This window comes from Oryctolagus cuniculus, chromosome 3 (assembly GCF_964237555.1).
Source record: "Oryctolagus cuniculus chromosome 3, mOryCun1.1, whole genome shotgun sequence".
Classification (NCBI taxonomy): Eukaryota; Metazoa; Chordata; class Mammalia; order Lagomorpha; family Leporidae; genus Oryctolagus; species Oryctolagus cuniculus.
Window position 1 is genome coordinate 66,491,550 of NC_091434.1, and position 14,527 is coordinate 66,506,076.

The 14,527-nt window shown below is 50.3% G+C and overlaps 1 protein-coding gene across 1 annotated transcript in view; it reads left to right on the forward strand.

Annotated features, from left to right (window-relative positions):
- The window catches only part of WIPF1 (WAS/WASL interacting protein family member 1), a 129,561-nt gene that overhangs the window by 17,535 nt on the left and 97,499 nt on the right, over positions 1-14,527 (forward strand). The gene's annotated exons all lie outside the window — the stretch shown is intronic.

Sequence of the window (14,527 nt, forward strand, 5' to 3'; positions counted from 1 at the left end):
AGAAGAAGAAGAAGCAGGCTCAGAGAGGGGCCCTGTCCCTCCTGTCAGCTGACAGATGTGAAGGGGAGACAGCTGGGCGACAGCAGAGAAGGACTGTCGTGGCGAGCAGAGTCCACCAGAAGAAGGTGTTTGTCTAGCCACCTTCGGAAGCCTTTCCTGACCATTGCCCAGAGCAAGAGAAGTATTTTTCCTTGAGATCCAGTATACACAGATCGATAGATAAGCAGAAACAAGTCGTACAATAACAGAAGTTTTGTAAAAACATTCGCCATGCTCACCAAATGCAGCTTACAGTCTATCCTGTTGAAAACCAGACAAGCAGGTTGCACCCCACCTGAGTGATCAGACTGCTGAAGCTGGGCAGAAGCTTGCAGCTTGAGAAATGCTGACTTGGCCAGAAATGCATCAGGCTCGGGGGAACCAGTCTCCTCGAGCTGTGGCCGGTTTCTGCAGAAGGAGATCCGGCGACACGGGCTTCACAGTTCTGGGAGACGTTTCCGTCTTTCAGTCGCTAAGTTGGCGAGGTGGTGCTGGTGCCAGAGAGCCAAGGAAGCCAGTGGAGGGGCGGATGGTCAACAGAGGGAGTGGTGGCTCAGTCCGACTGCTGCTCAGACGGAAAACGCTGGGTCTGTGTGATGCGGACAAGACACAGCCCCTGTTCACACTTGAATGGGTGTGTAGCATTCCTGTCTGGTATGGGTGATAGTGAAACAGAAGCATAAACAGAATATGGGGACCTGAGGTCCGTTCATTCTGAGTTCCCAAACAGCAGGAGCTGTGTATAGGTGCTGTCTAGTGGGATATATATACTGTTATAGCACTAGATCTGATTTTTTTTTTTTTTGACAGGCAGAGTGGACAGTGAGAGAGAGAGACAGAGAGAAAGGTCTTCCTTTGCCGTTGGTTAACCCCCCAGTGGCCGCTGCGGCCAGCATGCTGATCCAAAGCCAGGAGCCAGGTGCTTTTCCTGGTCTCCCATGTGGGTGCAGGGCCCAAGGACCTGGGCCATAGCAGAGAGCTGGACAGGAAGAGGGGCGACCGGGATAGAATCCAGCACCCCGACTGGGACTAGAACCCGGTGTCCCGGCTTAGCCTATTGAGCTACGGTGCCGACCTAGATCTGATTTTTGTTGATAGTAACTAGTCAGTGTGCAGTGAAAGACCCTGTTAATTAACACTTGCAACCAGACTCGTAGTGATCCTAATTCCCTGTAGTGGTATTTAACAAGACATCATTTGAAGGGCGTTTTAACACACTTGATTGGTGACGTAGCTCAGAAGGGGACCGGGAGCATGAGTTCTGGTTTTAGTGCAGAACTGCCAAACCCTGTGGGGTTTCAGGTCCCCACTCACAGCAGGCTTTAAGAAATTGAGGTTTGGGGGGAGTGTTTACCCTTGCAGTTAAACACCCACAGCCCACATCAGAGCACCTGGATTTGATCCCGGGCTCCGGCTCCTGACTCCAGCTTCCTGCTACTGCAGACCCTGGGAGGCAGCAGTGATGGCTCCTGTGATTGGGCTCTGGTCACCCAGGGTGGGAAGCCTGAGGTGACTGAATTGGATTGAGTCCCCAGCTCCCAGCTCCCAGTTGTGGGAATCTTGGAGAGTGAGCTGGTGGTTGAGAACGCCGTCCTGTCTTTCAAATAGATGAAGGAATTACAGAAGTTGAGGGTTGTCTAGCCAGACTTGACGAGGCCCTGCGGTGGTGAGCTCCAGCCCTCTGTCAGTGAGGCATTGAGGTGGCGTGGGATGCCGGCCGCCAGGGAATGCAGCGAGGTCCCCCCTCGGGTCCTGCTGCTTGTTTGAAATTGCACTGAGTTTGGCCATGCGGGTCACAGATTGAGGCTCCTGTCATGTTAGGTTTCGGGGTTGTAGGCTCTACGGAAAAGAGAGTGCTTTCAGGCTCCACTTTGTTGGATCCTAAATGGAGTCTTTTTTCCAAGTCCTGGGCCAGCCCGGCGCTGACGGGGGCATTGAGGCTGAGGAGTGCTGTAGGGGTTGTGGAGACCCTGGCGTGGGTCCCAGCGCAGAGCCGCTTTCCTGTAAGCAAGCTCTGTACCCGTTGTCCAACACCAAGTACTGCCCTCAGCCCTGGTCCTGGGGCCTACGTGTACTTAGTCACAGGCCTTCCTTCAAGCAGTGGGTGAGTGTGTGTGTGTGTGTGTGTGTGTGTGTGTGCGCGCGCGTGCGCAGAGAGAGAGACAGAGAGACAGAGAAAGGGGCTGGAGGAAGAATGGTGAGGAAGCAGGAAGGAGAGCGAAGGCCGGTGCAGGACTTGAGCAGGGACCCGTAGAGCTCCGGCTTCCACCTCCAGCTCTGTTACTGCCTGTCTGACCTTGGCCCTCAGTTTCCTCATCCATAAATTGGGGGGTGGAGGTGCTCGCTCTGATCAAAACACCCTGTGGCTCTCTTTGGCCCAAGAAACGTTCTCTGGCAGGAAGGCGAGGCCGCCAGTGAGGACATTCTTTCCTGTGCCCGCATCTGGAAGCAATTTCTAGATTCCCCGAGGCACATGTGCTGCCGGGCTCACCGAAGCAGAGGGGGCTCGGCGGTGGTGAGTGGAAAAAGAGAACCTGCGTGCGTCTCCCTACCGCCCCACTTCCCCATCTCTTGATTTGCCTTCCCATGCTGTGTCAAGGCGTGCCAGAGAGTGTGAGATATTTCATAGCAAAAAGTTGATTAAAAACAAAATCAGTCTTGCACTAACTACTTCTCCCCTGAGCCCAAAAGCCACTCTGCGTCTTTCCCCAGCAAGCTCCAAGCCTGGGGGACTGTGGGAACCATGACTTCCCGAGTTTTGTTCTCACATTTTTTCTTTTATTTATTTATTTGAAAGGCAAAGTTATAGAGAGGCAGAGAGAGAGAAAAGGAGAGGTCTTCCATCCACTGGCTCACTCCCCAAGTGGCCACAATGGCCAGAGCTGGGCCCATTCAAAGCCAGGAGCCTGGAACTTCCCCTGGGTCTCCCATGCAGATGCAGGGGCCCAAGGACTTGGACCATCTTCCACTGCCTTCCCAGGCCACATCAGAGAGCTGGATTGGAAGTGGAGTAGCCGGGACGTGAACCGGTGCCCATATGGGATGCTGGCACTGCAGATGGTGGCTTTACCCACTACAGCACAGCGATGGCCCTATGTTGTCACATTTATTGCACTCTTTCTCTCTGTGATGTTAGAATGGAGATGGCTCCTGGCTGGCTTGGATGTTCTTTGTGAAGTTGGATTGGGGAATATGGGCCCTGAGCTTTGAGGAGGAAGATGTGTTGGTTCCTTCTCTGCTGGGTGCGCCTTCAGCATTCCTCCCCTGAACAGCCCCGGGGTCTGTAGTAGTCGGCCAGTTGCAGACCGGAGCCATCAGGTCAGGGGAGCAACTTTTTCTAAATCATGACTTTGCTCCCAAAGTCTCAGCTGTTGCCTCCTGTGAGCCTCCCACCCGTTTTACTCCTGACCTTAAGTCTTGGGAAAGGAGATTCCTGAAAAGGACGTGTTTAGAGAGAGATGTTTTTTGTCTTTCAGTCTTTCTCGGCCTTCTCTACTGCCTAATCCCCCGGTGATGTTAAAATGTAAAACTTACTTTTGCAAAACAGATTTTTCCTAGGAACGAAATCTGCGTAATCAGGGCTCTTATAAACATTTCACTAACACTTGTTAAAGATTCTCATGGAGACCTGCGGTATCCCTCCCAAGCTCTTTCTGGAAAAGTCCGTCAGGATCAGACAGTAGCTGACAGGGCAGCGGTCTCTTAGCAGAGACCACATTCTTTGCTTGTTTGGACTCTGAGGCTCCAGGGCAGTGCCTTCTGGTCCAGGCCATCCGAGAGGCCGTGTTGATGACTCTGGTTTGCTTCAATCTGGGCTTGCTAAAACACAAGAGGCGGACAGAAACCCCCCGCCCAGGCCTCACGTGGCTGCCTGCCTGCCCCAAGACACTCAGATTAGCCCTACTTGGCTGAAGCTGCGGTTGTAATTCTGTGCATAGATTTCCCCTCCTCCATAGAACTCTACATAGTCAGGAATGTCTATTTTAGGCCCTGTCTCTGTAGGGCTCCGTGCCCATGTTCTCAACAGCGCTGATCAGAGATGGTCCAGCCGCCCTGCTCCCTGGGTTACTGAGCGCAGGCCCTACAGACTCGGGGTGCGGGCGGGTGCTCTGCGGCTCCCTGCTCTCCCTGGGAGATGAGGAAAGAGTCCCTTCCTCAGTTCTTTCCCTCTAGGGCTTCTCCTCCTGTCCAGGGCCAGCGCCATGCCCTGCCTCCAGTCTTGAAGGCATCCATTGGCCAGCAATGCTGACCCCATTCCTTGAAGGAATCACCCCAGTGCCGCCTCAATGCTCTGCAGCCCGAGTTTGCTTCGTGTATTCATTCAGCAGACGTAAAGGCTTGCTCAAGGCTCGGCCCCGGAGTCCATGAGTTTGTGTTCTCTGAGGGAGACACAGAAGGCGAGCCAGCAAACGCGTAGCTCCCTAGCTAGGCAGGCTTGTGACAAGGGCCATGGAGAAGCTGGTCAGTGATGGGATGGAGGAGGGAGAGGGTGGGGGGCACCCATGAGACATGGCTGTCAGGGAAAACCGTGTGAGGGGGTGAATCGGGAGTGGAGATACAGACGACAGGAGCCAGGCTTAGTGTATCCAGGGGACGCAGGGGTCAGTCAGAGGGAAGGCCATATACAAAGGCCCTGAGGTGAGAAGAATGTGGACCTGCCCCAGAGAACAAAAGTGGGGAGAGGGGCCCCTCAGAGAGGCAGGCAAAGGCAGGTGCTCCCTAGGGACCTCACTCTCACTGGACAGGGTTCTAGCTGATGAGTGATATGATCTGGCTTGTGCTTTAATAAAATCTTGGTTCAGACCCATCTTTGCCCAGCTCTGGGCTCATGGCCTCAAACCCCAACTGGCACCTGCCTGCTGCCCTCTGCCCTCCCATCCTGGCTGCCCCAGTTCAGGTCACTTCTGCAGCTTGGCCACTCACTGACCCACCTTGCCTGGGACTTGAAGGCACGGGCCCACCATGAGCTGCTGTGAGCTGGACTGCAGCATAAGGCCGGCAGCCAAGAATGGCACAGCCCAGCTGTGTTGCAGCCCCTCCCCCTCACGTCAGTTCCTGCCTCTGTTTGGGTGCCTGCCAGCCCTGAGCCTCAGCGATTCTGAGCCCTGGTCACAAGACGTTATCAGGTACTTGTTCCGTGCTGGGCTTTACATGCATTGCTCTCAGTCCTTTTGACTATGCGACTGGCAGAGCTGTTAACCTACTTTTAGGGCAGGGGAAACTGAGGCTCAAACAGGTTCAGAAACTGCAGGCCGCAGCTGGAATGCACCTGAGCTAGGATTCAAGGCGGGCGGTCTGATGCAGTCCACCTGCAAGCTCTTACTGCGTCTGCTGCCATCCGTTAGCAGGGACCCCCAGTCCTCCCTGCGGTGGGGTAACGTCCCACACAGCATCTCCAATCTCAGCGAAAGCCGCACTGCTATCCTCCCCTGCTTGAACGCGCGGTTGTCCTGTGGTCCAGATGTGAACTCTAACTACCTGCCAAAGGATGGTAATAATAATCGTAGCATATGCCTGGCTGTCTTTCTGTTAGTCTTATGTCACAGGTGAAGAAGCACAAAAAGGTTAGGCAAACTGCCCAGGGTCCCAGAGCTAGTAAATGGCTGAGCCAGGGTGTGAACCCCGGCAGCCTGGGTCCAGAAAGCATTTAAGGTGCATTTCCTTGTGTTGAAGAATTCCACCCCCTCTGGTTTCCACATGGTGGTCCAGGTTCAGCACCTTGTAGCCACACAGTGGTCTAACATTACTAACATAGGACAGACACGTAAACGTATGAAGACACTTACCACATCTCTCACAGCTCCAAACCACCTTGCTAAGCTCTCAGGGGCCCGTTCTACCCTGGATCTCTCTCTCTCTCTCTCCCACAGAAGCACAAAGAGTGCTTTAGGAGTTACCATCCGCATCCGGATACTTGTGAGAGGTGAGGCGGCAGCACACTGGGACAGCAAGTGGGGACCCTCCTGGGTACACCAGGGTGTGGTTCACTCCCCGACATGAACTGGAGCCCATATGGGATGCTGGCGTTGCAGACGTGGCTTCACCTGCTGTGCCACAGTGTGGCCCCACTCCAGGAAACAGAACACTCCGGCTCCCCTGAAAGCACCTGTTGACTCACTGAGAAATTTCTTTATTAAAAAGACTTAGCACTGGCGCCGTGGCTCAATAGGCTAATCCTCCGCCTTGCGGCGCCGGCACACCAGGTTCTAGTCCCGGTTGGGGTGCCGGATTCTGTCCCGGTTGCCCCTCTTCCAGGCCAGCTCTCTGCTGTGGCCCGGGAGTGCAGTGGAGGAAGGCCCAAGTGCTTGGGCCCTGCACCCGCATGGGAGACCAGGAGAAGCACCTGGCTCCTGCCTTTTGATCAGCGCAGTGCGCTGGCCGCAGCGCACCAGCTGCAGCGGCCATTGGAGTGTGAACCAATGGCAAAGGAAGACTCTCTCTCTCTCTCTCTCTCTCTCTCTCTCTCTCTCTCTCTCTCACTCTCACTGTCCACTCTGCCTGTCCAAACAAAACAAAACTTAGCTGTTATGTTCCACAGCCTTTATCTGATTTTGTTTCAGTGGTCTCATGTAAGTTGTCCCAGGAGAGCCTCAGAGTGGCCGTGCAGGGCTCACTCAGCTGGGCTGGGCCCGCACTTCAGCGTCCTGTCTCCAGGACCCTTACCCCGTAGCCTCCCTACTGCACCCACAGTGTCAGTTTGGGTGTGTGTAGAGAATTCGTCTTTTCCCAGTGGGAGTAAAGCTTCTCTGAATGCGGTGGTGGGGGTGGCTGCCATCTGCGGTCCTCCATAGGGAGCGCTGGGAGACACCCAGGCGCACACGGAACGCAGCTTCGACAATGCCACGCCTTTCCAAGATGCCTCACGCTGTTCACTTGTCTCAGGGAAGCAGGAATACTGCACGGTTTCCTTCTGTGTGATCTGTTATGTTCCCACTGCACTGCATCTCTGAGCCATGGGGTGAGGCCCTGGGACTTGAGCCATCCTGCCTCAGAGGTGCACTTCTCACCGCCACCCTGTGTCCCACTGGCGCTGCTAATTGCCCCCTTTGTGGGAGTTACCTGCCTGCTCTCATCATCCATCTGCCCTCCCAGCAAGCACGGATTACATGCCATGGAACAGAATCACATGAAAAGCTTGGCCTGGCGTCTGTGCCTGTGCCTGCTACCCAGAAAGCCCAGCGCCTGCTTCTCTCCTGTCTGAGGTGAATGGGGTGATGGATATGGACCCCCAAGGCACCTTCTCTTGCAGAGCGCTCTGCTTCTAGGCCAGCCTTTCCTCTTCCCCAGAAGGGGGAAACTGAGGCTCGGCTTGTTTTGCTGCTCGTGTGTCCTGCCCTCCCCCGCAGTTTACTCCACAGTGGAGAACAGCCAGTGCGTTTCTGTTCTCTGGGGCTTCTGGGGCCCTGGGCGCAGTCCAGGTGCCATCTGTCCAGAGAAGACCCGTGTTGTCTGGGGAGGGGAGTGGGCAGGGCAGGCTTTCCCATTCTGCAAGTCTGGCTTTTGCTCTCCACTGTGTTAAGAGGGCCTCGTGCTAAGAGGGCCTCACCAGTGGGCAGGACATCACCATCCTGCCTAGAGTGCCCTGGAACTCGTCCTTCTGTTCTCCACACAGAGCATTTGAACTGCCAGAACGTTCCTAAGTCTACTTCTTTACATCTCTGTCACATAAAGTTTGTTAACTGGAACTAGCTTCAAAAGAGAAATGACGTATTACCAAAAATGCACTGATTAATTTGACCTACAAGAGATCATTCAGAAAACTCAAACCATTAGTCCAGTGTAAACTGTTAGAGAATATTCTTGGAATTTTGTTTTTTTCAATTGCTTTGTGCAAAAGTCAGACACTGTGCTTAAGCAATACCCTTTATGTAATAACCTATTTTCTTTTTCTTTCTGAAGAAGTAGCCATCATTAGAAGCAGCAATCTAAAGTTCCACTGAACCAGAATGCATTTAGTTGGGGCTGGTACTGTGGCATAGCAGGTAGAGCCACCACCTGCAATGCTGGCATCCCAAATGGGCGCTGGTTCGAGTCCCAGCTGCTCTGCTTCCAATCCTGCTCTCTGCTATAGCCTGGGAAGTCAGCAGAGGATGACCCAAGTCCTTGGTCCCTGCACCCATGTGGGAAACCTGGAGGAAGCTCCTGGCTTTGGATCAGTGCAGCTCCGGCCGTTGGGGTCATCTGGGGAGTGAACCAGCGGATGCAAGACCCCTCCCTCCCTCCCTCCCTCCCTTCCTCCCTTCCTTCTTTTGCCTCTCTGTAACTCTGCCTTTCAAATAAATAAATAAATCTTAATAAAAGGAATGCATTTAGCAGTCTTTCTCCTCATTCTACAGATATACCTGCTAATGAAAATACCTGATGTTTAGGGGTTTAAAAATAGCCATATTCTGGGGGGCTGGTGTTGTGGCACCGGCATCCCATATGGGCGCTGGTTTGAGTCCTGGCTGCTCCTCTTCCGATCCAGCTCTCTGCTATGGCCTGGGAAGGCAGTGGAAGATGGCCCAAGTCCTTGGGCCCCTGCACCTATGTGGGAGACCCGGAAGAAGCTCCTGGCTCCTGGCTTCAGATTGGGGCAGCTCTGGCCATTGCGGCCATCTGGGGAGTAAACATCGGATGGAAGACCTCTCTCTCTCTCTCTCTCTCTCCCTCTCTCTCTCTGTGTGTGTGTGTGTAACTCTTTCAAGGAAAATACATAAAAAAATCTTTAAAAAAATAGCCATATTCTGGGTCATGTAATAGTGTACATCACCAGTCTCAGTGGCGCCTTGGTATCTTGTATGTGTCTGTGTGTCCCTGTGTGTGTAACTGGTTGGCTGTCTGGGTTAAAGGCATAGGCGGCTGTTTATTTGCACTGACTATTCAGGAGGCCGTGTATATAAAAATTGGCCAGCCTGGTTTTTGAGTGGTGATGGATTTTCCACACCGAACTGAGCTGTTGTTACCCAGGACGACTAAGCCAGGAGCCTCAGGGCACCTGAGCCGCAGTGCTGGCCGTGGGTGTGCGGTGTTCACATCACAACCTCAGTTGGACTTCTCTACTTTAATGTCAGACCTGGAATCTTTTTTTTTTTTTTTTAAAAGGGAGAGCAGTAAAATCTTTTCCTTGGAAAATGTCTTGAAACCAAAGAGAACAGCATGGGAAGAATGTGATGTGTTATAAATGGAAGCTGGGTGGGGGTGACTCCCTCTGTTTCCTTTCAGTTGTTGTGGTTTTCTTGTGGGTCTGCTGTTCTTAGAAGTGTTTCTTATCATTGGTTTCTTTTTTGCAAGAAATTTATTTTGTATAATAATTCCTTATCCTTTTATTTATAGATTGCATTTATTACAGTTAAATATTGCTGTGTAACAAAGCACCCTAGAAGTTAGTGGCTTAAAACATGATTCATTTTACTTGCTCATGATGCTGCAACCAGGAATGGACCCAGCTGTGCTGTTAATGTGTGGAGTCTCGTCACTGGCCAGTGAGCTGGGGCAGGACTCTGCTGGGGTACAGGGATGGGCTTCTCTTTTCCCAGGTACAGCCAAGACCTCTTCCGTCCCAGTCTCTCCACGTCTCAGCAAAGTTCCTGGGCTTCTCCCGTGGCAGCTACCATCACAAAAGCAGAAGTAGCACCGTGTCACATCTGCATTCCATGGTTAAAGCGAGACACGGGGACAGCCCAAATTCCAGGGGAGGGTACTGGTGTGAGCACCAGAAGGCCTGTGAAAATACCTGGTTGAGAAGGTTGTTGGCAGAAGAACATGTTCACAGGCTGACAGAGAAGAGAGCACAGGGCCCTGACTACACTTACTGGCTGGTTCTATCCATTTGGCTGCAGATATCAGGATTCTTTCTTAGTTTTTGAATTTTTACTTTTATAAAAGAGCAAGGGCAAGCGAGATAGAAACAGATCTTCCATCTGTTGGTTCACTCCCCACATTTCCACATGGATGAGGCTGAGCCAGGCCAAAGTCCGAAGGCTAGAACTCAGTCCAGGTTTCTAATATGAATAGCCGGGCCCCAAGTACTTGGACTATACCCTGCTGTCTCCTGAGGTGCATGTTAGCAGGAAACTGGAATCAGAAGTGGAGCTGGAATCCCAGTCCGTGCACTCCAGTATGAGATGCAGGCATCCCATGTGGCGTCTTAACTGCTGGATTCACTCTGTTGTATGGCTGAATAATATTCCACTGTGTATATATACACGTATGTACACCCTTACATGTATTCTTCATTCACCAGCCATCGATGGACATCTGGATCGATCCTGTATCTTGCCTGTTGTGAATAATATTGCAGTGAACATGGGAGTGCAGATATTTCTTTCACATGCAGATTTCCTTCAGTTATGAATCCAGAAGTGGAATAGTCAGTAAATCAAATTTTTAGTTTTTTGAGGAACTTCATACTACTGTCCTTGATAGCTATAACAATCTATCCAGGTTTCCTTTTCTCTACTTCTCAACAGCATTTGTTATTTTTTGTCTTTTTGATAATAGCTGTTGTAACTAGAGATGATATCTCATTGAAATTGTCAATTGCATTTTTCTGGTAGTGATATTGAGAATTCATATTTTTTGGCCATATGTATGCAGAGAGAGAGAGAGAGAGAAATGTCTATTTATACCTTTAGCCCACTTCTCTACTGGATTGTCTGGTTTTTTTTGTTGTTGTTAAGTTTTCTGAGTTCTGTGTTAGTCAGTTTTTCATTACATTATCTGTGGGAGAGGCGTATTAACGTAGGAGAGAAAAATGCTGATTTTGGCTTTTGGCTTATAGTTGGAGGTTCACCATCCAAGGCCAGGCAACTCCATTAGTCTGGCATGTGATGGAAGTTGGCAATGGCGGAGTGTGTGTGGAAAACCATCACAGTGAGCCAGGAAGCAGAGATGCAGGGAGCACACTCTTCATGTACCCCACAAGTGGTCTCTCCTTATAATCCTCTCATGATCGGATCATGCACCCTAGTAACCTAATCCAATCCAATTGCTTCCCAAAGGCACTGCCTCCAGATGCCATAATTGGATCAAGCCTCCATTTCAATCAATCAACCATTAGCGTTAATCCAGTAACTGTTAACATACGACTTTGAGATTGAATGTCTGCAGGGGTTGGGCCATCCTCCACTGCTTTCCAAGGCACATTAGCAGGGAGCAGGATAGGAAGTGGAGCCGCCAGGAGTTAAACTGGCACCCGTATGGGATGCCAGCGCTGCAGGCAGAGGATTAACCCTCTACACCACAGCGCCGGCCCCTGGACTCTTGTTCTTTTGTGCTCCTTTATGTGTTTCTATTCTAAATATTAGAAAAGTGAAATAAGCCCTTTTCCCTGAAGGCCTCCCTGAGTAGGAAAGGGCCTTTCAGGTGAGCTTTGTTAGGTGGAAAAGGGAACGAGACTAGAAATTTGAGTCCTTTTGTGGGAGCAAAGGACTCTTGAGAAGAGAAAAGGACATGCACAGTAAAGTAAAATGACAAAGGAATCCATCAGGATACTTGGTTGTCCATTCCCGAGTGACCCGACATGGAAATATCTGTAGCCTCAGAGAATGGAGACAGAACACGTCTCCATGATCAATTTTTAATCAACATAAATGGCCTGATAAATTATGCATGGGGGCATGATACAAAGCATTAAACACTGATGGATAAATAATTTAAATGGTTAAAAACTGCCTCTGCCACATGTTTGATGTATGAGAGCCCTGTTTGAATTTTCTCTTCAAGGAAATGGAGGATTGTTAGGGTGCAGCCTGAGGCCGGGGATCTTCTGCAAACCACATTCATGACAGGCAGAGTCACACTCGTCTGCCTCGAGAGACCGGAGCACAGAAAGGCCCGGCTCCCAGGCCTCTGCACCTGTGTCTTCTCAGAGTGTGTGATGGCACCTGGCTGGTGGTTTTTCTTTTTTTTTTTAAGAGATTTTATTTATTTATTTGAGAGGCAGAGTTACAGACAGAGGTGGGGGAGGGGTCTTCCATCCTCTGATTCTCTCCCCAAATGACTACAATGGCTGGAGCTAGGCCAATCCAAAGCCAGGAGCCTAGAGCTTCTTCTGGGTCTCCCATGTGGGTAGCAGGGATCCAAGCACTTGGGCCATCTTCCACTGCTTTCCCAGGCCATCAGCAGGGAACTGGATCAGAAGTGGAGCAACCAGGACTCAAACCAGTGACCATATGGGGTGCTGGCACCACAGGCAGAGGCCTAACTTACTGCGCCACAGCGTGGGTCCCTAGTGGATGATACTCTATCAGTGCTGCGGGCCCTGCTCATCTTCTAGAAGGCTAAGACTCGAGATCCCTCCTCAGATAAATGCAAGGATTTTGTCAGGAGTCAGGAGTCGGCAGTACAGTGAACTCTGTTCCTTAATCATTCTCAGAATTCCAGGATTCCTGAGTAAGAGTTACTGTCCCTGCACATTCACTGCCTCAGGTCAGCTTCTATTTCTGTCTCAAAATTAGAGTGGCTGGATGGGTTATACCCACCCAGAGAAGTGCTGGCGAAGGCACACCTCTGCCTGTTGGCCTCCACCTTAGGACAGCCGCATGTTTCCAGAGCACCCTATACAACATGCAGAGGTTAAGAGCATACACATTGAGGGCCAGCACTGTGGCCTAGCAGGTAAAGCCACCGCCTGCAGTGCCAGCATCCCACATGGGCGCTGTTCAAGTCCTGGTTGCTCCACTTCCAATCCAGCTCTCTGCTATGACCTGGGAAAGCAGAGGAAGATGGCCCAAGTCCTTGGGCCCCTGTGCCCATGTGGGAGACCCAGAAGAAGTTCCAGGCTCCTGGCTTTGGATCAGCCTAGCTCCTGCCATTGTTGCCATTTGGGGAGTGAAACAGTGAATGGAAGACACCTCTCTGTGTGTGTCTGTCTCTCTCTCTTTCTCTCTCACTGCCTCTGCCTCTAACTCTGCCTTTCAAATAAATAAATAAATCTTAAAAAAGAAAAATAAAATGCCAAAAAAGAGCATTCACATTGTAATCAGATCCCTGTGTGAATCCTGTCTCTGCCATTTATTGGCTTTGTGACCTTTGTCAGGTTAATTTAACCTCCTTGAAGCTCAGTTTCCTTATTTGTAAAATGGGTCCAAGAATATCCATCCCAAAGGACTCTTGAACATAAAATAAAATGTAATTGTCAATTGCTTAGCTCAGTGCCTAGAACCCAGTAGGGTCTCAATAAATGTTTATTATTAGCTGTTGAATTATATTTGAATGTTTATTTTTCCAGTCTTGTACAGAAGCACAAAATAGGCCACAAGAACTAGGAGGGAAAAAAGCCATAAATCTAGGAAATACCCACACCTAATCTAAATCAAAGAGCATAAGCTGTAGTCCAAATACCAATTTTGGAAAATTCAGTGTTTTAAAAATTGAATTTGAATACCTCAAGACCCAGGTATGTGTTCCCCATGTTTTCTTCTGCTCATCCTGACTGCTTTTACTCATGGGAGTTGCAGAAGTTAACCGGCCTCCCCAAGTATCCTGGTTCCTTAAATGCTTTAATTTAACTTGGGGCCTCTGATGGGTGTAGAGCCTTGGCGGCATAATTCTGGCCCAAGATGACTATGGACTTTGTACCAGGTGTTCACTTTGTCATCATCCCAAATGAATATCTAACCCAACTCCCATTTTAGGCCTTCTTCTGCCCTGGGACTCTGCCCTCACAATTCAGAAGCTGATTCTCTTGATGTAAAATTCAGCCATTTATGGTTGATGTTTTATGATCACACATGTTACCAATAAAAGTTCAAGTTCAAAATGTTAGTGTAACAGATAACAGAAAACTGAAGTCTCACAGCAGGTGTTTTACGACATGCCCATAAATATATTAACTCTCCTCCCAATGGGTCGATGTCCCTTTCACTTGAATCTGGTGGGGGAAAAAGTTGTGCCGTGCCTGTGGTGATCAATAGAATGTGGCAGAAGTGACCCTGTGTGACTTCCATGGCTGGACCGTAAGAGTCAATACTTCTGCTTTGTTCATAGGGAACACGAGCCACCACGTGAGAAGTCCAACCACATTCCCAGGAGGCTCGATGGTGGTGCTGTGGTTATGGTCTTGGCTGAACCCATTCTTCAGCCTCCCTGCCCCGTGTCAGACATATAAACGAGGAAGCCCAAGTGTTCTAACCCCTGGCTGGTGAAGTGATTCCACCTGAAACCACAGCTGTTATGGAACAGAGATTTTCTGTCTCCACTGTGCCATTTCTGAATTCTTGACTGACAGGATCCAGGGGGAAAATGAAATGCCGATTTTATGCAGCTGAGTTTGGAGATCATATGTTATGCAGCAATAGATAACCAGAACATTCATCCAACAAGGTTGTCTGGCTTTATACCTTGGCTAGTGATGGCATAACACATCACTGTGTTTATAAGACCTTGACAGTGAACAGCACCTGGTCCTGTTAACACATACATTATTACTGCTAATTTTTTTCCAATATAGGATCAACATGGGGTGGACAATCAATCACTGAACAGATATTTACTGAACTGGGTC